The sequence below is a fragment of the Haematobia irritans genome, chromosome 5 (assembly GCF_050003625.1).
Source record: "Haematobia irritans isolate KBUSLIRL chromosome 5, ASM5000362v1, whole genome shotgun sequence".
Lineage (NCBI taxonomy): Eukaryota > Metazoa > Arthropoda > Insecta > Diptera > Muscidae > Haematobia > Haematobia irritans.
In genome coordinates, this window is record NC_134401.1 from 23,648,028 (window position 1) to 23,674,618 (window position 26,591).

A 26,591-nucleotide genomic window follows, 5' to 3' on the forward strand; every position below is an offset into this window, starting at 1 on the left:
ACACTCCAAACCTCTTTAATTACAAATTTTAGCAAAATTATGGGCTTTTTTTGCTGAACATCGGCTTCGGCCAAAAAACCTCCACCATGAATTGAATATAATGTTTTTTTTTTGTTACTTGAAAATGTATAAAATTTCAGGTGGATTCGATGTTTGCATGTTCGCCACTATTTACGGACCAAAAATACCTCTAGGAAATTGGATACGAATTCAGATATCTAGACGCTCAAAAAGTGAAGTCGTGAAATCGGCCTTAATGGGGGCCTATAATGAAGCATAGACCGATACACACCATCTTCAGCTATTTACGGACCAAAAATACCTCTAGGAAATTGGATACGAATTCAGATATCTAGACGCTCAAAAAGTGAAGTCGTGAAATCGGCCTTAATGGGGGCCTATAATGAAGCATAGACCGATACACACCATCTTCAGCACGAATTTCAGACAAATTGGATGAAAATTCGGATGTCTAGACGCTCAAGAAGTCAAATCGAGTTATACCAAAACTTGGACCGAATCACACCATATACGGCACACTTATTTATACACCCCTAAATATTGAATTTCCGACAAAGAAGATAAAAATTGCGGTGCCTATATGTTCAAGACCCCAAATTGCTGGGTCGGTTTGTATGGAGGCAATGTATAAGTTTTTTTAAAGGATTTTCAATTGTGAAATTGTGGTAATTTCGTTTTCAAAAGAAAATTGAAACATAAAAATCATACCGATCTCTTAATCCTGGACAGTCATCCTTCGTCAAAATGACGACGCTAAATTGTATTTTTGATTTAAACTGTATTTTGGTCGATTTGTAAATGGCAAATTTAAGATTTTATAAATTTTTGTTTAATACTAATTAAAAATGAACTGAATAAACATCATAACTAAATTTTGGTTTTCATTTTTGCCCATGATGCAATTTAAAGCGGCCGTAGTCAAAATGACGAAGGACGACGTCAGTGTACAAAAATAAGGATGACTTTCCAGAGTTAAGGTGTGTTGGAAATTCTTGCCACTTCCTAGCTAATTTGATAAAGAGAGTTATAGAAATTTAATAAAACCAATGCACTAGCATTTAATACCTTTTACAATATGAACATTTTTTACTTGGCCAAAAGTTTGTAATCAAAAGTTCGTTAATTTTTTGACCATAGAAATAAACGCATGCCAATCGCGGGTGCCACCGTTGGTAGAATTCTACCAAAAATGGTAGACTTTTTAATGTTTGGTAGATTGGTAGAATAGAAATAAAAATTTGATAAAATCCTATAAAAAAAATTCCTATATAAGATTTCCTATATAAAATTTTGACAACATTTTATATAAAAATAAAATTTTGACAATTGTTTTTATATTTTTTAGTAAGAATTTTCTATAGAAATAAAATGTTGACAAAATTTTCTAAAGAAATAAAATTTTGACAAAATTTTCTATAGAAATAAAATTTTTATAAAATTTTCTATAGAAATAAAATTTTGACAAAATTTTGTTTAGGAATAAAATTTTGTTAACATTTTTTATAAACATAAAATGTTAACCACATTTTCTATAGAAATAAAATTTTGACAACATTTTCTATAGAGGTAAAATTTTGACAAAATTTCCAAAAGGAAATAAAATTTTGACAAAATTTTCTAAAGAAATAAAATCTTGACAAAATTTTCTAGAGAATTAACATTTTGACAAAATTTTCTATAGAAATAAAATTTCGACAAAATGTTCTATAAAAATAAAATTTTGACAAAATTTTCTATAGAAATAAATTTTTGTTAAATTTTTTTATAAACATAAAATTTTAACAAAATTTTCTATAGAAATAAAATTTTGACAATATTTTCTATAGGTTAGGTTAGGTTAAAGTGACAGCCCGATTAAGATTCAGACTCACTTAGACTATTCAGTCCATTGTGATACCACAGCAACTAAAAGTACCTATTACATATGGCCACTTCTAGCTTTAACCGCTGAACCTTTTTGATTATTTTTCTTTGTTGAACCAACCAGATTGTTCCAAAAACATTAGCAGACTGTTTAAGTTAACGTTTTCCAGATCCGACAGTAATCTGAAGCTATATGCTCCTAAAAGTTGCTTGCGTTTTACACAAAATGCAGGACACTCACACAAGAGGTGTTTAATTGATTCCTTTTCCTCCGCATCATGACAGCTCATACAATAGTCATTACACTTCGCGCCAATAGTTTTTGCAAAATCGCCTATCAGGCAGCGACCCGTTATAGCAGATATCAGGAGTGATATCTGACGTCTCGAGAACACTAGCATATCTAGTGTGCGGTTTAAGTTTAAATGGGGCCATATTTGCTTGGTGTCGTTACAGCCCTTGCAATTCTCCCATCGAACATTTGCCATCATAACAGCCTTCTCACGCAGCATGAGCTTGCAGGTAGCCAGGGTCATACCAACAGATTCTAGTTCCCCTGGAATATGTAAGGGAGTCCCTAGCCTTGCCAACTCATCCGCTTCGAAGTTCCCCGGTATGTTCCTATGGCAAGGCACCCATATTAGGTGAATATTGTACTGCTCAGCCATCTCATTGAGAGATTTGCGGCAGTCCATGGCCGTTTTCGAGTTGAGGAACACAGAGTCGAGTCCAAGGATTTTATTGCAGGTTGACTGTCTGAGTATATATTAATGCCCACATTTTTTGGAACATTACTTCTCAGCCAATTTGTCACCTAATATATATTTCAGCCTGAAAAACACTATTTACAGTGATTGGGTAATCTTTTCGCTATTCGAAGTTCCAGATCATTAGAATATACTCCGAAACCCAATTGTCCATTCAATTTGGAGCCATCAGTGTAGAAATCTATATATTCTTTATTCCCCGGGGTCTGTGTGCACCACGCCTCACTGTTGGGGATTAGAGTCTCAAACTTTTTGTCGAAAAGTGGACTCGCCAAAGTGTAATCTACTACGTTAGGCACATCTGGCATTATTTTGAGGACCGAACTGTAACCGTAACTTTTTTCCTACCACAGCGATAGCTCGCGCAACCGCACAGCCGTTGTTGCAGCTGACTGTTTGGCCAAAATGTCTAAAGGCAATAGATGCAGCATGACATTAAGGGAATTTTCTATAGAGATAACATTTTGACAAAATTTTCTATAGAAATAAAATTTTGACAAAATTTCCAAATGGAAATAAAATTTTGACAAAATTTTCTATAGAAATAAAATGTTGACAAAATTTTCTATAGAAATAAAATTTTGACAAAATTTTCTATAGAAATAAAATTTTGACAAAATTTTCTAAAGAAATAAAATTTAGTCAAAATGTTCTATAGAAATAAAATTTTGACAAAATTCTCTATAGAAATAAAATTTTGTTAAAATTTTCTGTAGAAATAAAATTTTGAAAAATTTTCTATAGAAATAAAATTTTAAACTAAAAAAATGAGAAAAATTATAAACAAATGAAGCAAAAAGATTTAATAAATTCGTACTTCTCACAAAATAGTTCATTATTTCCTTAAATTTGTAAACTTTACTACAAATGCGCCCATCTTTAACTTCGTATGTCACTAAATACATTCTTGCAATTTTGAACTTCAATTTGTTCCTTCAAACTACAAAATTTTAACAAAATTTTCTATAGAAATAAAATTTTGACTAAATTTCCTATAGAAATAAAATTTTGTCAAAATTTTTTATAGATATAAAATTTTGACAAAACTTTCTATAGAAATAAAATTTTGACAAAATTTTCTATAGAAATAAAATTTTGACAAAATTTTCTATAGAAATAAAATTTTGACAAAATTTTCTATAGAAATAAAATGTTGACAAAATTTTCTGTAGAAATAAAATTTTGACAAATAATTTTATAGACATAAAATTTTAACAACATTTTCTATAGAAATAAAATTTTGACAAAATTTTTTATAGAAATAAAATTTTGACTAAGCACAAAAAAGCATTTTAAAGATTTTTTTTACTTCAAACATAGCATAATTTCTACTTGTAGTCAAGTGCGAATTTGGAAATTTAAGTTATCGTTAACATTATTTTAGAGGACTCCGAAAGCGCATGAATAAATGAAATGCCCTGAATAAACGAAAAAATTAAACTTTGTTTCCTAGAATCAACACTCAAAAAAAAAGCCAATTTAACTTTAATTTAGCTCATGGAATTAAATATGTTTGGAGAATGTTTCCTTTACTCTAATAATTTTTTGCATACGTTTTTTAAATGAATTAAAAAAATGGGAAAAATTATACACAAAAGAAGCAAAAAGATTTACTAAATTCTTACTTCTCACAAAATAGTTCATTATTTCTTTAAATTTGTAAACTTTACTACAAATGTGCCCATCTTGAACTTCGTATGTCACTAAAGACATTCTTGCAATTTTGAACTTCAATTTTTTTCCTTCAAACTACAAACTTTTCTTTAACAAGTGAAAAAAATTGATTATGTCTAATAAATTTTCTTGAATTTGTCGAAAAAATATTTACTTATTTTTTTGACATCGGTGCGCTGTCGGCGTGTGTAATGCTGTATGGTTAAAATTTTCTAAAAATAATCTAAAATTAAGCAAAATTTTTCTTCCGGGTGGGTTCAATGTTTCTTCAGTCAAGTACGCAACAATTTAATTTAAAAGAGAATATATGTTTTAAATTTGACCTTACATCAATTCTCCGCTTCTTTGGTTCGGAATCAATTTGATATTGATTGAATCGTTCGTATAAAGGCAAAATCGTTATAACCGGACATGCTTTTTTTCAGTGTGCTGATAATTTTTCAGTTAAAGTTAACCGGAGAGAAGATATTTGCAATTAAATGCCAATTAAAGCATGGCGGAAATTCATAAAAATGGACGTAAATAAAAATCTTAGCTTAATTTGCGTATACGTTTTGGCTTCTTCTTTTATTAAAGGATATGTAAATTTTTTTCCATGAACTAAAATAAAGTTAAATCGGCTTTAATATCTTCTTTTAATGAAAAAATAAAATTTAATAATCCAGCCTCGCTATCGTTCAACTGTAATATCATCATAGTTTCCTGAAGCAAATATTTTGCAGTATCGTCAAAGCCTTCATTAAAATGAAATTTAAATACTCACTCGTGCATACGCATTTCTGGTAAGCCTCAAATTATACCATGGAAATACAGATGCACCTATCGAACATACTCCTCTTAGTAGGATATCCTTGCAAAATGAAACCATTTTGTACATAACCGTACACATTTACATACCTTAACATGGAACTGAAATACTTTTGGCATTTTGTCTTCCAAGGAGACAGTGAGTAGTGAATGTTGTTGTTGTTATCAATTTACATCAATGCGTGCAGGAATACAATCCTATTCAAATGCCTATAAAATCATTTCTCCCTAGAGCATTTGCAAATAATAGCAGCATCTTTACAAAAAGCTCATTCATTCACACAATCATCTAACATCCAATCAACCCAACCCAACAACTCCCAACCCAACAACAACACATCTTTCGTCAAAATGTAATTAAAACCTTAAGCTTATCTGAAACACCCCTGATGCTAGGCAAACAAAACCCCCCAACATAAATACCGCAACAAGTAATATGGCGACTATTGCGCATACTCAATTTTCAACCAATGAGAGAATTGCGTTTTACCCATACATTAATGTCTCTCACAATTGCAGACTTCATTGCTTTTATTCATTGATAATATCAACAAATATGACAACGCCCCCCATTTCTTTGAGCTAGCATGAAGCACACGATTGCAAAACAACAACAAAGTCAATCACCAAACAGGTATACAATGGTGATTATTAAGTGGGCGTTACTGTTGGGCACCATTAATAATAAAGCAAATAACTGGTTTTGCTGTGGAATACGAATACACACACGCTCACACTATAGCTAAGCAGCCATATAATATGAAGTGAGAACGAAACAGAAAATAACTGAGAACAAAATAAACACAATGAATATGGTAAGCAATTGCTATTAAACTGTAAATGTGTAAAGAGAACTAATTCTCTTTAAATGAGATCTTTTTCAATAGAAGATGCAAGACTGGTATGAGAGAGAATCTGTGCACAGTGTTGCGTGGAAATACGATAAACGCTTACACTGAAAAAAAAAAACAGTGAACCCACCGGAAAGAAAAATTTTGGTTAATTTTAGAAAATCGGGATTATTAAAAAAAATTAACTAAACTGTGTTACAAACGCTGACATCACACCGTTATCACAAAAAATAGGTAAATATTCTTCGACAAATTCAAAAAAATTTATTCGGCATAATTAATTTTGTTCACTTGTTAAAGAAAGTTTTGTAGTTAGAAGGAAAAAATTGTAGTTAAAAATTGCAATAATGTCTCTAGTGCTATAGGAAGTTCATGATGGGTCCATTTGTAGTAAAAGTTAGAAATTTAACAAGTATATACGGCCGTAAGTTCGGCCAGACCGAAGCTTATGTACCCTCCATCATGGATTGCGTAGAAACTTCTTCTAAACACTGCCATCCACAATCGAATTACTTAAGTTGCGGTAACGCTTGCCGATGGCAAGGTATCTTAAAACCTCCTAACACCATCTTCTAAATTGTATGTCCATACGTGGTATATATTAAATCAAAAAAGATCGATCCAATACGTATATAATTCAGTTTGACAAAGTAGACATAAAATTTTGACAAAATTTTCTACAGAAAGAAAATATTAAAAAATTTTCTATGGAAATAAAATTTTCACAAAATTTTTTTATAGAAATAAAAATTTTGACAAAATTTTCTATAGAAAGAAAATTTTGACAAAAATTTCTACAGAAATAAAATTTTAACAAAATTTTCTATAGAAATAAACTTTTGACAAAATTTTCTATAGAAATAAAATCTTGGTCGATTATTTTTGGCTCGAGTGGCAACTATGATTATGAACCGATATGGACCAATTTTTGTGTGATTGGACCAATTTTGGTATGGCTGTTAGCGACCATATACTAACACCACGTTCCTACTTTGAACCGGATCGGATGAATTTTGCTCCTCCAAGAGGCTCCGGAGGTCAAATCTGGAGAACGTTTTATATGGGGGCTATATATAATTATGGACCGATATGGACCCTGTTCCAAATTACAACCGGATTGGATGAAATTTTCTTCTCTTTGAGGCTTCGCAAGCCAAATCTGGGGATCGGTTTATATGGGGTCTATATATAATTATGGACCGATGTGGACCAATTTTTGCATGATTGTTAGAGACCATATACCAACATCATGTACCAAATTTCAGCCGGATCGGATGAAATTTTCTTCTCTTTGAGGCTCCGCAAGCCAAATCTGGGGATCGGTTTATATGGGGGCTATATATAATTATGGACCGATGGGAACCAATTTTTGCATGGTTGTTAGAGACCATATACCAGCACCATGTACCAAATTTCAGCCGGATCGGATGAAATTTGCTTCTCTTTTAGGCTCCGCAAGCCAAATCTGGGGATCGGTTTATATGGGGGCTATATATAATTATGGACCGATGTGAACCAATTTTTACATGGTTGTTAGAGACCATATACCATCACCATATACCAAATTTCAGCCGGATCGGATGAAATATGCTTCTGTTAGAGGCTCCACAAGCCAAATCTGGGGATCGGTTTATATGGGGGCTATATATAATTATGGACCGATGTGGACCAATTTTTGCACGGTTGTTAGAGACCGTATACTAACACCATGTACCAAATTTCAGCCAGATCGGATGAAATATGCTTCTCTTTTAGGCTCCGCAAGCCAAATCTGGGGATCGGTTTATATGGGGGCTATATATAATTATGGACCGAAGTGAACAAATTTTTGCATGGTTGTTAGAGACCATATACCAACACCATATACCAAATTTCAGCCGGATCGGATGAAATATGCTTCTGTTAGAGGCTCCACAAGCCAAATCTGGGGATCGGTTTATATAGGGGCTATATATAATTATGGACCGATATGGACCAATTTTTGCATGGTTGTTAGAGATCATATACCAACACCATATACCAAATTTCAGCCGGATCGGAGGAAATATGCTTCTTTTAGAGGCTCCACAAGCCAAATCTGAGGGTCCCTTTATATGGGGGCTATACGTAAAAGTGGACCGATATGGCCCATTTTCAATACCACCCGACCTACATCGATAACAACTACTTGTGCCAAGTTTCAAGTCGATAGCTTGTTTCGTTCGGAAGTTAGCGTGATTTCAACAGACGGACGGACGGACGGACGGACGGACATGCTTAGATCGACTCAGAATTTCACCACGACCCAGAATATATATACTTTATGGGGTCTTAGAGCAATATTTCGATGTGTTACAAACGGAATGACAAAGTTAATATACCCCCATCCTATGATGGAGGGTATAATAAAGAAATAATGAACTATTTTGTGAGAAGTATGTATTTAGTAAATTTTTATGTTTTATTTGTGTACAATTCTTTCCTGTTTTTTAGTTTATTTAACTAACTTATGCAAAAAATTATTAGAGTAAAGGAAACATTCTCCAACCATAATAATTCCATGAACTAAAATAAAGTTAAATTGGCTTTAGTGAAATAGAAAGTTCACTTTTTTTGTTGAGTGTACGGTGAGAAATAATGTGTAAAATTATACTGTTTATCCATGGCTTCCAAAGTCATTTTGAAAAGTTGACTTTTCAAGTTTTCAATTTTTGAAAAACTTTAAAAAGTCGAGTTTTCAAGCCTTTAAAAATTTCGAAATGTCGACTTTTTGAAAATTTGGAAAAATCAACTGGCCTAACTGTGCATATTATCCCCTTAAAATATTTTTTTAAATTCATTTTTTTTTTAAATGTGGAAAGAATGATTTTTTGTTTTTGACTTTTTGAAAATTGCAAAAACTTGGATTTTCGATTTGTCGACAATTTGGAAATGTCGAATTTTTGAAAATTAGGATTTTTTTCAAAATTTAGAAAAAATGACTTTGGAAGCCATGGATAAACAGGATAATTTTACACATTATTTCTCACCGTACATTCAAAAAAAAAGTGAGCTCTCTATTTCACTAAAGCCAATTTAACTTTATTTTAGTTCATGGAATTATTATGGTTGGAGAAAGTTTCATTTACTCTAATAATTTTTTGCATACGTTAGTTAAATAAACTAAAAAACGCTTACAATGAAAAAAAAACAGTGAACCCACCAGAAAGAAGAATTTTGGTTAATTTTAGGAAATCGGGATTATTAAAAAAAAAATTAACAAAACTGTATTGTCGAAAAATCGAAAAGCCAAGTTTTTGCAATTTTCAAAAAGTTAAAAACAAAAAAATCAATCTTTCAACATTTAAAAAAAAAAAATTGAATTTAAAAAAAAATTAAAAAATATTTGAAGGGGATACATATGCACGGTTAGGCCATAAATGGGAAGCCATTAAATTATCCAGTTTAACCAAGTATAGTCCAGTCCAGTTGATTTTTCCAAATTTTCAAAAAGTCGACATTTCGAAAATTTTAAAGGCTTGAAAGCTCGATTTTTTTTTTAATTTTTAAAAAGTTGAAAACTTGAAAAGTCAACTTTTCCAAATTTTGAAAAAAAGTCAAAGGGTCGAAAAGTCTACTATTTGATTCCCAATTGCAATCCCTACTACATATTTGACAAAAATGCGCCCGCAACTCTAGATGCCTGGTCATGCTTCAAAGAGCTATCCACACACACAAGAACTATTTTTTGTCTTCACTCACAAAATTAATTGATGCAATTAATTTTTAATTAAAATGTCTTCACTCACAGAAATGATAGTATCAATTAAAAAATTTATTGAAAGTCAATTAAAAAATTAATTGACCCAATTAAAAAATTAATTAATACTATTAATTTTTGTGATGGGTTTTTGTTTCAATTAAAAAATTTGTTGAATCAATTAAATTTTTAATTGAATAGTTTTTTAAAACTCAATTAAAATTTTGATTGAAAAAAATTTCGTGAAATTTTTTCTGTGCACCGATGGTTAGGATGTCCGCCTCGCATGCATAGAGCCAGGGGTTCAATCCCAGTTTCGACTGAACTTAGAAAAGTGTTTCAGCGATGGTTTACCCACTCTTAGAAAAGCTGAAGACCAATTCTAAGTGGTTTCTCCGCAATGTGAAAAGCCGTTCAGACCCGGCTATATTGAGCTAAACATTGAATCGGCCAATACTCCCTGATAAGGGAGAAATTCACCATTGTGATACCACAATAGAGTGAATATTCTAAGGGAGCTTGAAATATTGGGATGCCACCATACCTATCCTAACCTAGCTCATATTTTAATTTCGTTCCTCACATCGAAGCTTGAGCTTAGGACCAAATTTTTTCAGCTTATTTGGAATCAGTTTATAATTCCTCGACTCCAATGCTAATCTTAACCCTCTAATGCCCTAGCCCGCCTTTAGGAGGGCTTCATTTAGTAAGGAAGCTTTTAGTAAAACACACCTTAAGACAACAAAAATGGGCAAAATAAAAACAAAACTTATTTGAAGCTATTCAAGAGGCTTTGCAGCATATGCTGAATTTTACGGTATAAATTTTTCTTGCTTAGTTCTCTTGCTTTTGTGTCGTTAACATTGAAAATTTAATCAGATGGCAAAAAAATGGAGCATTAGAGGGTTAATTAATTTGCTAGCACTGTAGCTCCTTCAAACCAATGAACTCCAATAAGAATAAACAAATAGTCTCTTTTTAGTAGTACCAGTTTGAAAAGCACTCAACAACAGTTTCTCTTTTCAAATATCTACCGTTACTTTCACACCTACCCCAATGGCAATTAAAGCGAGAAGAGTATAACAATAGAAATACAATAAAAAAAACATTAACAAAAGAACTACTCCATGAAATAATAATGATGATAATGAAGTGATGATAGTTGATGATGGCTATGTTGGTGGGTTTGGTAAAGAAACAATAAGAGGTGGTTGCTATTGATGGTGGTAGTGGTGGCAGGCTTTCCTTTTTGGTATACTTGGGCCGATGATGGCCCCGTTGTTATGGTGGTTTTTTCTTTACTGTGGTTATTGTTGTCGTTGTTGTTTTGTTTATTTATCTTTACTGTTTACTCCTGCTGTCTTTTGTAGGATGGTTGCTCTCATCTATGTATATGTGAATGTGTGAGTGAATGAGTAGTATTTTGTGCGGTATGTTGCCATGCCTATTCGATCGTATCGTATGTTGCCGATTTAGTTACACAGTCAACAACGACGAAGACGGTGGTACAACGGGCTATAGCGTGGTTACGTTACGTTTCGTTTTTGTTTTGTTCTCCTCCACTCGAGAATACAACACAAAAGAGCATTGTCGCTCTGTTGTTAGTGTGAGAATTTAGTTTAACGTTTCCTGTCTTTGCGTGTGGTTGGTTAAACGAACGAAAATTTTGAAACAAATAAAAACGGATAGAAAGAAAAAATCGTATAAATTTCGTATGGCTTTATGGTATTCTTACGAGAATACAATCCGATATTGTTTAGTGATTTCTTTGTTTTAAATGAAAATCAGAAGAAAAACAAATGAATGCATCGGTTTAAATAAATAACGAAAAATTATAATAAGAAAGATTTTTTTTGGTTATTTGAAAAAAAGTGTGGCAATATTGAAGAAAACAAAAAAACAAAAGGAGATATTACTGGCCAGAATATTGGCGAAAGAAAAAGATTTATTCAAAAATATGTGTTAAAAATCAACAAAGCAAATGGATAAAGAAATTATTTTAAAAAAAAATTTAAAAAAAAGTGCAATATATTTTATTTAACATTCTATAAAAAACAAAGCTTATGGAATTGGATTAAATCAAAGTTGAAATTTTAAAGGTAAATATATAAATAATATAAATAGCAGCAAGATATCGAAAATATTGGATATCTACACTTATACATGTGTATGTCTTGCCATGCCGTCGGCAAATTGAATTGAAGATTGTTTGGAAAATAATTTCAGCGGAAGGTGTTATTCCATAAGTTTTCAGAAAGGATAGTCCTTCAATTTAAAAAAGTCCGCCTGCACATTAAGGTGGGTACTATATTCATTGCGACGATTATATTTTTATCAAACCGTGTCGACGCATGGATAGAAAAGATCTAGGCCATATAGATTGAGTACCATTTCGCCTTTCTAAATTCATGAAAGAAAGTGGAAACAAGCCGGGGTTTGGCGCGGAAACCGAATATAGTACCCCCGTCTTTTTACAGATAACGCAGGACATTCACACCAGTGGTGTTTGTACAAATCCTTCACCTCCGTATTTTGGGTAGCTAATGGAGATATAGATCAAACGATGGTTGTTTGATTTTAACTCCCATGAAATATGTATGGTACTATCAAGTTTGGACATTGAACTGTTTAGTCATATTGTTGAGAGATTTGCGGCAATATGGGCATAACAGAGTCCAAGCATTTAAGTATAATTACCCAGCAAAAAGAAAATGGTCTCCAAAAATGCAATGAAAATCTTCTTTTTGAATTCGGAAATGATGAAGCAATGAGTTTTACATGGTCTTTGGACTGAAAACATTTGCTACATTGATTTCTCTACACTAATAGAAAAAGTTTCGTTATATTAACGAAATGTGTCGTTAAAAGTCAGCCAACGAAACAAATTCGTTAATACAACGAAATTTTTCGTTATTATAACGAATTTTCTGTCAATCAACGTAACGTTTCGTACTATTAACGAATATTTTCATTGTATTAATGAAAATGTTTCATTATATCAATGACAATTTTTCGTTGGTTGACTTTTAATGAAATTTTAAGTGAAAAAAAAACACTTAATTAATAAATTTTCTTGAATTTGTTGGAAAATATTTACTTATTTTTATGATATCGGCGTGATGTCAGCGTTTGTAATACAGTTTAGTTAAAATTTTCTAAAAATAATCTAAATTTTCAAAATTTAACCATTTTCAAAATAAATCATAAAATTGGGTTCACTGTTTTTTCTTTCAGTGTTCGTTAATATAGCGAAACTTTCTCTATCAGTGTATGTTAAGAGCTTTTGAACAATTCTAGCACATAGTTTATCAAAAATTCCTATATTGAAGAGAACTTAGGGATGGTCTCACCTTATTATTGTTTTGAAACTGTCCATTATTTGATTTGTCCTTTTATTGTCGCTATAGCGAATTTTTTTAAAATTCAAAAACAAAAAAAAAACGTTACGAAAATAACATAAAACCAACGCTTACTATATACAAACTCAAGTGAATTTATTGTTAAGAGGTAATTAAGCCTATCTCTAAAAGAGCATTTTTGGATGCACATTAAAACAAAGTCATTACTTTTAATGTGCATCCAAAAATGTTCTTTTAGAGATAGAACTAAAAAATTTCCTACTACAAGAACCAAAAATGTTTCCTGCTCTTACTCGGTACTCCTTTATTCCATCACAGCAATAGTTCGCGTACACTTACTGTCTCCATAAACGTAGGAAGGCCTCTGGGGAGGGGGCTTAGACCCCCCCCAGAATTTGAAAACCTATTTACGATTTTACAAATTTATAAAAATTAAACAAGTATATACTCGTACAACGCACAAAGTTCCACTAAAGACTTTCATGCACAATCGAATTACTTGGGTTGTGGTAGAAGTCTGATATTTATGAAATAAAGCTGTGGTTGAATTTATGATTTAGTTGAATAAAAAATAGTAATTGATATGAAAACTATTCTTTCATAAATTAATATCTTAATAATGCTGCAAAAAAGCGTTGCCAAAAAAGAAGTGAAAACGTTCTTTTTGGGTCTGGAAGTCATTCAAAATTGGCGGAGAAGCGATGAATGTAATATGAACTTGTCATAGAACGAATGTCCACCGTTTCAACAACCGTTGCAATGAATTTGCATTACTTCTTAAGGTGTGATCCGAATTCAGTGTTTTGAATGTGAATTAAAAATTTTGTGATATTTTCCCAAATAAATAATTTTTATACTTTTTATGATTTTTAATGCATTCTAACGCTTGTTTGAAACGTTTTTTCAAATATTATCGATTTTTCTATAATGGATTTAGCATTTTTGTGGCAAAATTTGAATAATTTGTACCATTTTATTTATTCTTACTCTTTTTTAAACTATTTGAAAAAAGAAAACAAAAAATTACGCATTAAAATATAAAAAAATGAAGTAAAAAACTTCCTGTGTTGTTAAAATAGTTAACTTCTTTGTGAAGACATTTTTGAAAGTGCTTTTAAAGTTGTGCCTTTAGAACAACTCCCAATTTTTTGCTGGGAAAAGTGTGGAACTACCCTACGGGAAATGGATCAACCACAGAACTGGTACAGTACTAGTCCCTGTTGTGTATGGACCAGTCCCAGTTCTCATCAAAACGTATGGAAGGGACCGTCCACTTTAACATTGACGGAGTAAACTTACATTTTAGGACGCGTCTTGGACTCATCCCAAAGGACACGTCCTGGGACAATTTAGCAGGATCAACCCATAAACAGGTCCTCAGGAACCAGTCTCGGACAAACTGTTAGAAATCTCTTTCAATTTGGGCTCCTAATCGAACCCGAAATAAAAAAAAAAAACTTTTGAAATATGTCGAACAAAAGGTTATTCTGATAATTTTATTTCACTAAATGTGAAAATTGCAACTAACTGGAGCACAGGTACCAGTTCTGTGATAGGCAATTTGCACCAATTTCCCGAAGGGTACTTTTAGTTGCTTTATTATAAATTGATTGTCGATTTATTTTGATGTCTATTTCTTTATTTAGCATAGCAAAGGCATTTCTCTAATATAAAGGGTTTTTATTTCCTTATCCAAAAGTCGTTAAACTTTTCAATGAAATCGTTTTGTCCTTATAGTTGATTTGACACAAAATTGGATATTTCAAAATGAAAGGATTTTTTTTGTGTGATTAAGGTCATCTTGGCTTTAATAATTCTGAAAAATTCTTCCAAATTTATGAAAATTTTCTTTAAATTTTGACAAAATTTCCTATAGAAATAAAATTTTGACAAAATTTTCTATAGAAATAAAATTTTGACAAAAATTTTTTATAGAAATAAAATTTTGACAAAACTTTATATAGAAATAAAATTGTGACAAAATTTTCCATAGAAATAAAATTTCTACAAAATTTTCTATAGAAATAAAATGTTGACAAAATTTTCTATAGAAATAAAATTTTAACAAAATTTTCCATAGAAATAAAATTTTGACAAAATTGTCTATAGAAATAAAATTTAGCAAAATAAAATTTTTTGTTTGGTAGTTTTTTGGTAAAATTTTCTCCAAATTTTGATAGATTAGTTTTGGCTCGAGTGTTCGGCACTCCTTTATCCCATCATAGAAAAAGTTCGCGTAGACTTACTGTCTTCCTTTTTTGTCATTAGGTACAATATTGCATTAAGAGAACCCGTACAGGTATTACAGAGTGCTCCTGAGTTACAAATAAGTGTCATCTACTGATGCTTCTAATACGAGTAGTGTGTGTATTCCGACTTTCCTGACCTTTCTTCAATAATAAGAAATACCACACTGAAAAAAATATTGTCGTGAGATCAAAGATTTCATGTCTTTAAAATACGAATGCAAATTTTGCTTAGCATAGAAGACGCATTTCACTGATCTAAAGTTTTTTTCCTTGTCCAAAAGTCGATAAACTTTTCAATGAAGTCGTATTGTCCTTATAATTAAGTGATTTCACTTAAAAATGGGTACCGTAACATGAAAGAAAAATTGTTTGGGCTATGGTCAACTTGACTTTAATAATTCAGAAAAATTCTTTAAATTTAATGAAATTGTCTTTAAATTTGTTGTCTTTTTGCATCTTGACTACAAAGCAAAAAAATCGTTCAAATATAGGACATGTTTTTCAACACTTTATTTTAAAGACGTTTTTTACTTGAAACATAGCATTATTTATACTGGAAGTCGAGTCTGAATTTCGAAAATAAAGCTGTCGTTAAGTCGTTTTTAAAGGACTTTGATATCATATGAAGAAAAAAAAGCTGAAAAAGCGAAAAATTAAAATTTGCTTCCTAGAAGCAAGAACACAAAACCTAAATTTAAAAGAGAATTGTGTCTTAAAAGTATCCTTACTTGTATTCTCCGCTTCTTTGGCTCGGAATCAATACCAAAATTTTTAAAGTAAAGACAAAATCTTTGGAACCGGGCATGCTTTTTTTTCAGTGCAGAACTTACACAAAGTTTATGTATCTATAAAAACTATTTTTGTTTCAGTTCTAAAGGATATATCAAAACATTTTTCCAAGGACTATAACGGTTCAAAATTTCTACATTCTATTGTGGAGGGTATACATAGCTATAAAACTCCATTATTACACAGTTTTTCCCCTAATTATGCTTCAACCGCAATTCTAAATTTATTGCTAATAATTTATATTATGAGGAATCCTAAATCCAAAAGTTTTGACAATATACTTTATATTTCTGAACTAATTTCGAAAATGTTAAACTTTTATTAGAATGGAAATAAATTAATTTTGGCATCCGTTAACTGATGGACCGTTTTTTGGCCAATTTTAATTTTAATTTTTTCCAATGTTTGCTTTCATGCATTAAAAAACAAGTTTATTTGGATCCAAAGATTGCGACCTTCCTGTAATTATTTTAAATAAAACAAAAAAATTCTTTATTTTAAGGAAAGTTTTCCCTAGTTCAAAGACGTACGACTTTAACGGAGGGAAGCAGATTTCCAAAATTTTTGTCCTAAATTTACTTAAAAGATATTTTAAAGCAACAATTATAAACTTTCTTTTAATAAAAATTTCATTAATTTAAAGAAATTTGTCCTTAATATTGTGTAAATTGCCTAACCTAAAATTTAGGCCGCATAATCCTACATACACCGAAAGAATTCTCTTCGTTAATTTTACGAAGAATTCTTCATTAACTATTCTCCCTGAATTCTTCATTAAAATAACGAAATTTTCATTCATTTTCGTAAATTTTACGAAGAACATTTTACGAATATACGAAACTTCTACGAAACATTCTACATTAACTTTTCTTCGTAAAAAGTTCGTACTTTTAACGAAACTTTCTTCACATTTCATGAATTTTGTGAAGAAGTTTTTACGAATATTTTACGAAACATTCTGCGTTAAAATTTCTTCATAAAAAGTACGAAACATTTTCTTTGAAATAACGAAGAAGTTTCATTGAAGTTGTAAAATTTCCGTTCGCGGCATTAAATTGTCTTTTATAATGTGCTTGAGTGCATTCCTTTATTCTATTTTTTTATGCAAGTCTATGCTACTTCTCATTTGGGTGATAGCGCGATATGAATAAAAGTGAAGCAATAAAACTAAAAATTATTCAAAAACTTAAGATGTAAAGTAGTGATGTCATTTTTCACACTTGCAACTACAACCAAATGCACTTTCGACTATAATTTTTTTCTAAAAGTTCGAACATTTTTCAGAAAAAAGTACGAAAGTTTTTCATAAAAAGTACGAACATTTTTCATAAAAACTACGAAAATTTTTCATAAAAAGTACGAAACATTTTCATAAAAAGAACGAAATTGTTTCATAAAAAGTACGAATATTTTTCATAAAAAGTACGAAGATTCTTCATAAAAAGTACGAATTTTTTCTTACAAACTACGAAAATTTTGGAAGAACTTTTCTTCGTAAAAAGTACGAAATATTTCGTACTTTTAATGAAAAGTTTCTTTGGTTGTAAAACAATGACAAATTTCGTACTTTTAACGAAATTTTTCGTTCTTTTTACGAAGAAAATTCTTTCGGTGTATAAGGTCATTATTATTTTTTTTTTTCAATGTGACAGTTTAGTTTATATACTTTTTTGTGTGATTCGATTTTCTAATAGTTAACCAACCAATCCAATTCTAATGATATGCTAAAGAATAAAATTTTTGGCTTACATTAAATCATCTGGAAACTATCCAATTTGTAATTAATAATAAAAATCTATCAAATGTGTTGTTTTTCACAATGTATATGTACACTTTTAATATGTTATCTGATTATCCGTTAATCAACACCAACAGTTTGCATAAATATAACAAAAAAAACGAACGAACGAATAAAAACACAAAACCTAGAAACAACCAATCGGATAACATTCATAATTTTCCCTCTAAATTAAAAGGCAATTTGTTTGGCACACTCATATTGCCATAACAAAAATTCTATACAATTCACAAAATATATATTTTATATTTATTTTGTTCAAATTGTTATGAAAATGCCTTAATTATTTAAAATTTTTAAATTTTATAGCTTGTTTTTACAATACACACGGGGGGAAGAAGATTTGATGAGTTAGCCATACATTGAAAGAAATATGGATGTAATATGAAAAATTATATAACTTATATTAAAAAAAAAAAAAAAAAACAAATTTACAAAATATTATTACAAAGTTTTTAAAAGTATAGATATTTTAATTATTCGAAAGTTTATAATTTTGTGTTCGCCATGCGGGTCGCCAATTCCATGTGGACTCGGCTGAATAATTTAGCAGAATATAGTCTTTTATCGCTAGCCAATGTAGATCACATCTTGTGAAATCAAAAAAAAAAAAATTACCTTTCCGGCCGATGGGACAAATTTTTGCCTTATTCGGAAAACGTTTGCAGGGTTCTCAAATTGTGGAAAATGACTTAGTTCTAATTTAATTCTCTTCTGCTGGAACATCTGATAATATTTTGCCGACGGCACTCTGACCATATCAATAATTCACATAAGCTTACACGCATAAATGAAGCTGATTGTATGTCCAATACGTCTCAAGGCAATAGATGCAATATGGCATTAACGGCATCTGTTTCTGTTTTACTAAATGCGGTTGCGATGCACATACACTCAATAGAACGTTTTCTTGGATCCAAAGATTTTGATCAACATTTAAGGATTTTGCAGGAGGATCACGGTTGCCACTCGAACAAAAATTTGTAGAACATTTTACCAAACAAAAGAAATCTTATTTTACAAAATTTTATTTCTACAGAAATTTGTATAAACAATTTATTGCTATATTTTGTCAAAATTTTATTTTTATAGACAATTTTGTCAAAATTTTATTTCTATAAAAAAAATTTGTTAAAAAATTATCTCTATAGCAAATTTTGTCAACATTTTATTTCTATAGAAAATGTTGTCAAAATTTTAGTCCTATAGAAAATTTTGTCAAAATTTTATTTCTTTAGAAAATTTTGTCAAAATTTTAGTTCTATAGAAAATTGAGTAAAAATTTAATTTTTATAGAAAATTTAGTCAAAATTTCATTTCTGTAGGAAATGTTGTCAACATTTTATTTCTATAAAAAATTTTGTGAAAATTTTATTTCTATAAAAAATTTTGTGAAAATTTTATTTCAATAGAAAATTTTGTCAAAATTTTATTTCTATAGAAAATTTTGTCAAAATTTTAGTTCTATAGAAAATTTTGTCAAAATTTTAGTTCTATAGAAAATTTAGTAAAAATTTAATTTTTATAGAAAATTTAGTAAAAATTTCATTTCTGTAGGAAATGTTGTCAACATTTTATTTCTATAGAAAATTTTGTCAAAATTTTATTTCTATAGAAAATTTTGTCAAAATTTTATTTCTATAAAAAATTTTGTGAAAATTGCATTTCTATAGAAAATTTTGTCAACAATTTACTTCTATAGAAAATTTTGCCAAAATTTTATTTATATAGAAAATTTAGTAAAAATTTTAGTTCTATAGAAAATTTAGTCAAAATTTCATTTCTGTAGAAAATGTTGTCAACATTTTATTTCTATAGAAAATTTTGTCAAAATTTTATTTCTATAGAAAATTTTGTCAAAATTTTATTTCTACAAAAAATTTTGTGAAAATTTTATTTCTATATAAAATTTTGCCAGAATTTTAGTTCTATAGAAAATTTAGTAAAAATTTAATTTTTATAGAAAATTTAGTCAAAATTTCATTTCTGTAGAAAATTTAGTCAAAATTTCATTTCTGTAGGAAATTTTGTCAAGATTTTATTTCTATAAAAAATTTTGTCAAAATTTTATTTCTATAGAAAATTTTGTCAAAATTTTATTTCTATAGAAAATTTTGTCAAAATTTTATTTCTATAAAGAATTTTGTGAAAATTTTATTTCTATAGAAAATTTTGTCAACAATTTACTTCTATAGAAAATTTTGTCAAAATTTCATTTCTATAGAACATTTTGTCAAAATTTCATTTCTATAAAAAGTTTTGTCAAAACTTTATTTCTATGGAAAATTTTGTCAAGATTTTATTTCTATAGAAAATTTTGTCAACATTTTATTTCTATAAAAAATTTTGTGAAAATTTTATTTCTATAGAAAATTTTGTCAACAATTTACTTCTATAGAAAATTTTGGCAATATTTCAATTCTATAGAAAATTTTGTCAAAATTTCATTTCTATAGAAAGTTTTGTCAAAACTTTATTTCTATAGGAAATGTTAAAATTTTATTTCTATAGAAAATTTTGTCAAAATTTTATTTCTATAGAAAATCTTGTCAATTTTAAAACGTTAAACTTTAAAAATTTAAATTTGTTCTTTACTTTTTTATCTCTGCATACAATGAAAATGTCATTAAAATTATATATACAATGAAAAATAAAATCGTTAATAGAACGAAACGTTACGTTGATTAACAGAAAATTCGTTATAATAACTAACAATTTCATTATATCAAGGAATTTGTTTCATTGGCTTAATTTTAATGACACATTTCATTAATATAATGAAACTTTTTCTACCAGTGTAGGAAGTTTTGCCAAAATTTCATTTCTATAGGAAATTTTGTGAAAATTTCGTTTCTTTAGGAATCTTTAGTAAATTTTCATTTCTATACAAAAGTTTTGTCAAAATTTTATTTCTATAGAAAATGTTGTCAAAATTTTATTTCTATAGAAAATTTTGTCAAGATTTTATTTCTATAGAAATTTTTGTTAAAATTTTATTTCTATAGAAAATTTTGTCAAAATTTTATTTCTATAGAAAATTTTGTCAAAATTTTAGTTCTATAGAAAATTTAGTAAAAATTTAATATTTATAGAAAATTTCGTCAAAATTTCATTTCTGTAGGAAATGTTTGTTGTCAACATTTTATTTGTATAGAAAATTTTATGAATATTTAATTTCTATAGGAAATTTTGCCAAAATTTAATTTCTATAGACAATTTTGTGAAAATTTCGTTTCTTTAGGAATCTTCAGTAAATCTTCATTTCTATAGGAAATTTGGGCGAAAATTCATTTCTATAGAAAGTTTTGTCAAAATTTTATTTCTAAAGAAAATTTTGTCAAAGTTTTATTTCTATAGAAAATTTTGTCAAGATTTTATTTCTGTAGAAAATTTTATGAAAATTTTATTTCTATAGAAAATTTTGTCAAAATTTTATTTCTGTAGAAAATTGTGTTAAAAATTTATTTCTGTAGAAAATGTTCCATTTTTTTCCTCTGTATATTGCCGTTGACAATAAATTTTTAAAGATATTTTAAAGCCGTCTTCTTTCATTGTTTTGTTTTTTGGGTCTTTACGTTCTTTTTATTTGGCTTGATATTTTCTACACCTTCAACTCCTGGATCAGTACAGATCAGTACATACTTTTTTATTTTTATTTTTTTAATATTTGAAAAAAAAAATACAAAATTTTTCTCATCCTAGTCATGAAATTAGAAGCGAAGGAAAATCTACAACCCATAACATGTTGTTAAATGGTTGTTTGATTGTGTAATTTATTGCAGTAGCAAACATGACGCCGATGCAAGAGAAAATTTCGCAGGAAAATTGCCTTAAAATTTTTACTTCCAACCTCACGTCTGGACATTCTCCTTACCCTACACACACTCACACACACCCAAAGAGAGTGCGAAAAATTGCAATGGACCACCAACCACAATTTGCTGTTCTAAGGGGATTTTGTTTTTTTTCTTTTCCAAAAATAATTACCAGAACCGCTATAGCATCAAATATTCTTTTAATTTTACCACATATGAAGCCATGTGAAACCTTCACTGATCGAATTCTAGAGTAAAGGCAACTTGGCCCAACATTTGCCATTCATTCATCATCATCATCGTTCGTCATATGTTAGATTGTAATGAGTGAATTAAAATTTTTGTTGCGCTTCGAATCGCTTCATCTTCTCATGTTATTGCGGTAAGCGGCGCAGCGACGCGGCGGCGGTCGGGTTGTGTTCATGATACCCTTAATTTGAAATTTGAAAATTATTCATGTTTTTTGGTCGATGGCTTTTGAGGATTTGTTCTAGCATTGAATTTGTTTATACACCAAAGTAGACTTCATGTTTGTCCATAGTCATAGGGGAAATTTTTAATGGCTACTCAAATTTCGCCGGATGAAGGCGAACCAAGTCAGTGACTGAATGACTGCCAAATGCATCTACAGAAAAAAAAACAAACACATTTTCAGAAAATGTCATACATCGGCGATAACATCATGTTTTCTGTTTCTTTTTCTTGTTTTTATATAGATCCTCGTGATTTTTTCCATCCATACTGTTGTTTTTCAAAAATGTTCTTTTAATTTTATAATTAAAAAAAAAAAAAAAATTGTGCCCCAGTCCCAGTGTATTCGCTTGATCCTCATAATATCGTAGGCGTTATAATTCATTAAAATTTCTTTCATTTTACATGTTCTTCATCTTAGATTTTAGATCTCATAATGCAGGGGCAAGATAAGAATTTGGGGCGAGGGATCATGTGGTGTTCATATATATGAAGTGTAAATTATTATGAGATATTTTGTCATCAATTTGATGGATTTGTATTTTTGCTATAATTTTAGCCTGAAGGCAAATTAAATGAAAACATTAAGAAAATGCAATGGAGGTCAGCATTATTTGACATTTTAACAAATTGCCAGAAAATATGAAACATTAAATGTTAGGTGAGATGATAAAAGATGACCGCCTGTGAATACCGTCAGTCTGATATCCAGCAAAAAATATTGCTACAATTAACCCATAATTGAATTTGAAAACATATTCAATAAAAAAAATCAGATTCAGGTTCAAATAATTAATATAAAGAGCTCTCATTAAATTAAATATCATGGAACTGCAATTTCGAGCTTGGAAACAATTTGTGTAGATCCCAGACAAATTTTTTTAGGGTTTTTTAAACTATATTTGGACCTTGTAACTAAAATGAAGATAAGGCAGCGCAAACATATTTTTACAAGGTCGAGGTGATCAATATTAGGGGCCTGGCAATATGCCCTTATCTAAGGTTTTGCGAAAGCACCCCAGCTTTAGGTTAGATACAGTGACAGTCCCCCCAGCAAAAAAGCGTTCCCAAAAAAGTAGTGAAAATATTCTTTTTGGATCCGTAAGTGGTGCAAAATTTGCGCAGAAGCGATGCATTTAACATGGGCTTGTCATAGGACGGATGTCCACAATTTCAACAGCCGTTGCACTGAATTTTGAATAAAATTTTGACATCATTTTCTATAGCAATAAAATTTTGGCAAAATTTTCTTTAGAAATAATTTTTTTTGCAAAATTTTCTATAAAAATAAAATTTTGATAAAATTTCCTATAGAAATAAAATCTTGATGCGAAATTTAGGATGCGAAATTTACAAAATATTAAGGACAAATTTCTTTAAAATAATGAAATTTTACTTAAAATAAAGATTATAATCTTTGCTTCAAAAAATTTTTCATTAAATTTAGGACACAAATTTTGTAAATTTGCATTCCTCCGTTAATGTCGCATGTCTTTGAACTATGGCTAATTTTCCTTAAAGTAAAGAAACACTTTTTTGATTTAAAGAAGTTGTCCTTAAATTAACTGAAATATTGAAACTTTAAATTTAACATAAAAACGCTTCAAATATAGGCTAAGAGTTATTTTGAGGATTTAGCGTCTTTGGTTTAAACTTTTTTTTTTTTAAGAAAACATTTTTTACTTTGAAGTATCCGTTATGATTTGGATTTTTAAACTGACATTTGTTTGTACGTGAGTACATTTATTAATAAACCGCGAAAAGAAGATGAAAATTTGATAAATGAGATCTGTGTTTTGACAAAATTTTCTATACACAGAAAAAAAATTCCGTAGTTAAACTAACGCTAAATTTAACTTATTTTTATTGGAAATAAATTATTTGCTTGTAGTTAAATTTTATTATTTTTATCGAAATTTTCCACAGCTTAATGAAATCTTACTTTTTTAAGTATGTCTCAAAAATTGTATGAACTACACGTGAGTATAAAGTTCAATGACCGTACACATAAGTTCAATATGAACTAAAACATATGTCAATTTTCGTACGATTCCCAAAAATAGTAAGAATGAACTACTGTATGGTTAAAATGGTCATGATTTGGCGCCAATGATTTTCTTCTTTACTTTTAGTTAATTTTTTCTTCTATGAGATGATGTAATTTCGTGAACTACAACAGCATTAAAATTTCCTGGTTTTAATAACGCTTTGTTGAAATATCAAAATGTGGAGTAAAATTTAGTTCAATTTTCGGGCGCGGTAGTTCATTCTTCCTATCACTTTTTCGGTTCACTTTTTTTTCGGTGTAGGAATAAAATTTTGACAAAATTTTCTATAGAAATAAAATTTTGACAAAATTTTCTATAGAAATTAAATAAAAACGTTAATTCTATTGAAATAGAATAAAAATTGTATTTCTATAGAAATAAAATTTTGACAGCATTTTTTATAGAAATACAATTTTGACCAAATTTTCTATAGGAATACAATTTTGTCAAAATTTTCTATAGAAATAAAATTTTGACAAAATTGTCAATGGAAACAAAATTTTGAACCAATATGATTTATTTTTTTTGTTTGGTAGATTTTTTGGAAAATTTTCTCCAAATTTTGGTAGATTATTTTTGGCTCGAGTGGCAACCGTGGTCATATTATGGTTAAAACCAGAAAAACTTTGAAACGCTCAGAAACGTAACCAAATTTACTGAAAATTTTTTGAGGTTTGGTGGAAACTGTTATTGAAACCATGACCCATAGTGGCGCAGTCATAAATATTCTAAATTTAAATAAATGTATATCCTGTAAATTTTTACCATTTTATAAACTCTATCCCACTGTGAAACATGCCACACTATAAGCGAAGTAATTAACAGAAGCTTTGATACACCGAAAGAATTCTCTTCGTTAATTTTACGAAGAATTCTTCATTAACTATTCTTCCTGAATTCTTCATTAAAATAACGAAATTTTCATTCGTTTTCGTAAATTTTACGAAGAACATTTTACGAATATACGAAACTTCTACGAAACATTCTACATTAACTTTTCTTCGTAAAAAGTTCGTACTTTTAACGAAACTTTCTTCACATTTCATGAATTTTGTGAAGAAGTTTTTACGAATATTTTACGAAACATTCTGCGTTAAAATTTCTTCATAAAAATTACGAAACATTTTCTTTGAAATAACGAAGAAGTTTCATTGAAGTTGTAAAATTTCCGTTCGCGGCATTAAATTGTCTTTTATAATGTGCTTGAGTGTATTCCTTTATTCTATTTTTTTATGCAAGTCTATGCTACTTCTCATTTGGGTGATAGCGCGCTATGAATAAAAGTGAAGCAATAAAACTAAAAATTATTCAAAAACTTAAGATGTAAAGTAGTGATGTCATTTTTCACACTTGCAACTACAACCAAATGCACTTTCGACTATTATTTTTTTTTTCTAAAAGTTCGAACATTTTTCAGAAAAAAGTACGAAATTTTTTCATAAAAAGTACGAAAATTTTTCATAAAAACTACGAAAATTTTTCATAAAAAGTACGAAACATTTTCATAAAAAGAACGAAATTGTTTCATAAAAAGTACGAAGATTTTTCATAAAAAGTACGAAGATTCTTCATAAAAAGTACGAAGATTCTTCATAAAAAGTACGAATTTTTTTCTTACAAACTACGAAAATTTTGGAAGAACTTTTCTTCGTAAAAAGTACGAAATATTTCGTACTTTTAATGAAAAGTTTCTTTGGTTGTAAAACAATGACAAATTTCGTACTTTTAACGAAATTGTTCGTTCTTTTTACGAAGAAAATTCTTTCGGTGTACAGCCAGAAGAGCAATTACAAATGTCAATACTTACAGGGATTAAACAGCATAATATCCACGACACAGCACAATGATTTTCTTATCATTGGATCATTAGAGGATTACAATTTAAAATAAAACAAAGAATTTTTATGTTGATACATACTATATATATTTGCATTATCCATATTAAAATTTATATTGTTGTAAAAAAAAATAACCTTCACTATAAATTTTTGCTAAATATCTCATGTGTGTTTTGAACACAAGACAACAAAAACCAAAACGATTTTTTTAAACGTTTTATAGGTACAACATTCTAAACAAAAATATAATCTTCAATGATTAATCACATAAAAGTGTTTTATCTTTTGATGTGTGTGTGTTTTTTCATTAGAATGGGTTTTGTATACTTTCTTAATTAACCCTCACTTTTCTTTGCAACATTTGTTGTAGTTTGTTTTTTTGTAAAGAATTTTTTGCGTAAAATTAATGATTTTCACTAAAGCACAAACAACAGCAGTCTTTTTTGAGTATCAAACATAAAGACCCTCTCTCTCATTTGCACTCTCTCCCTTCTTTCACAATTCCGAAGCATCGAAAAAAAAA

At 29.3% G+C, this 26,591-nt stretch overlaps 1 protein-coding gene across 1 annotated transcript in view; it reads left to right on the forward strand.

Moving 5' to 3' along the window:
- Nucleotides 1–11,201: 11,201 nt before the first annotated feature.
- The window catches only part of so (SIX homeobox 1 protein sine oculis), an 86,785-nt gene continuing 71,395 nt past the window's right edge, over nucleotides 11,202–26,591 (forward strand). The window contains exon 1 of the mRNA XM_075311861.1: nucleotides 11,202–11,800. The gene's annotated coding sequence lies outside the window, so the exon portion shown is untranslated. The remainder of the gene's footprint in view (nucleotides 11,801–26,591) is intronic.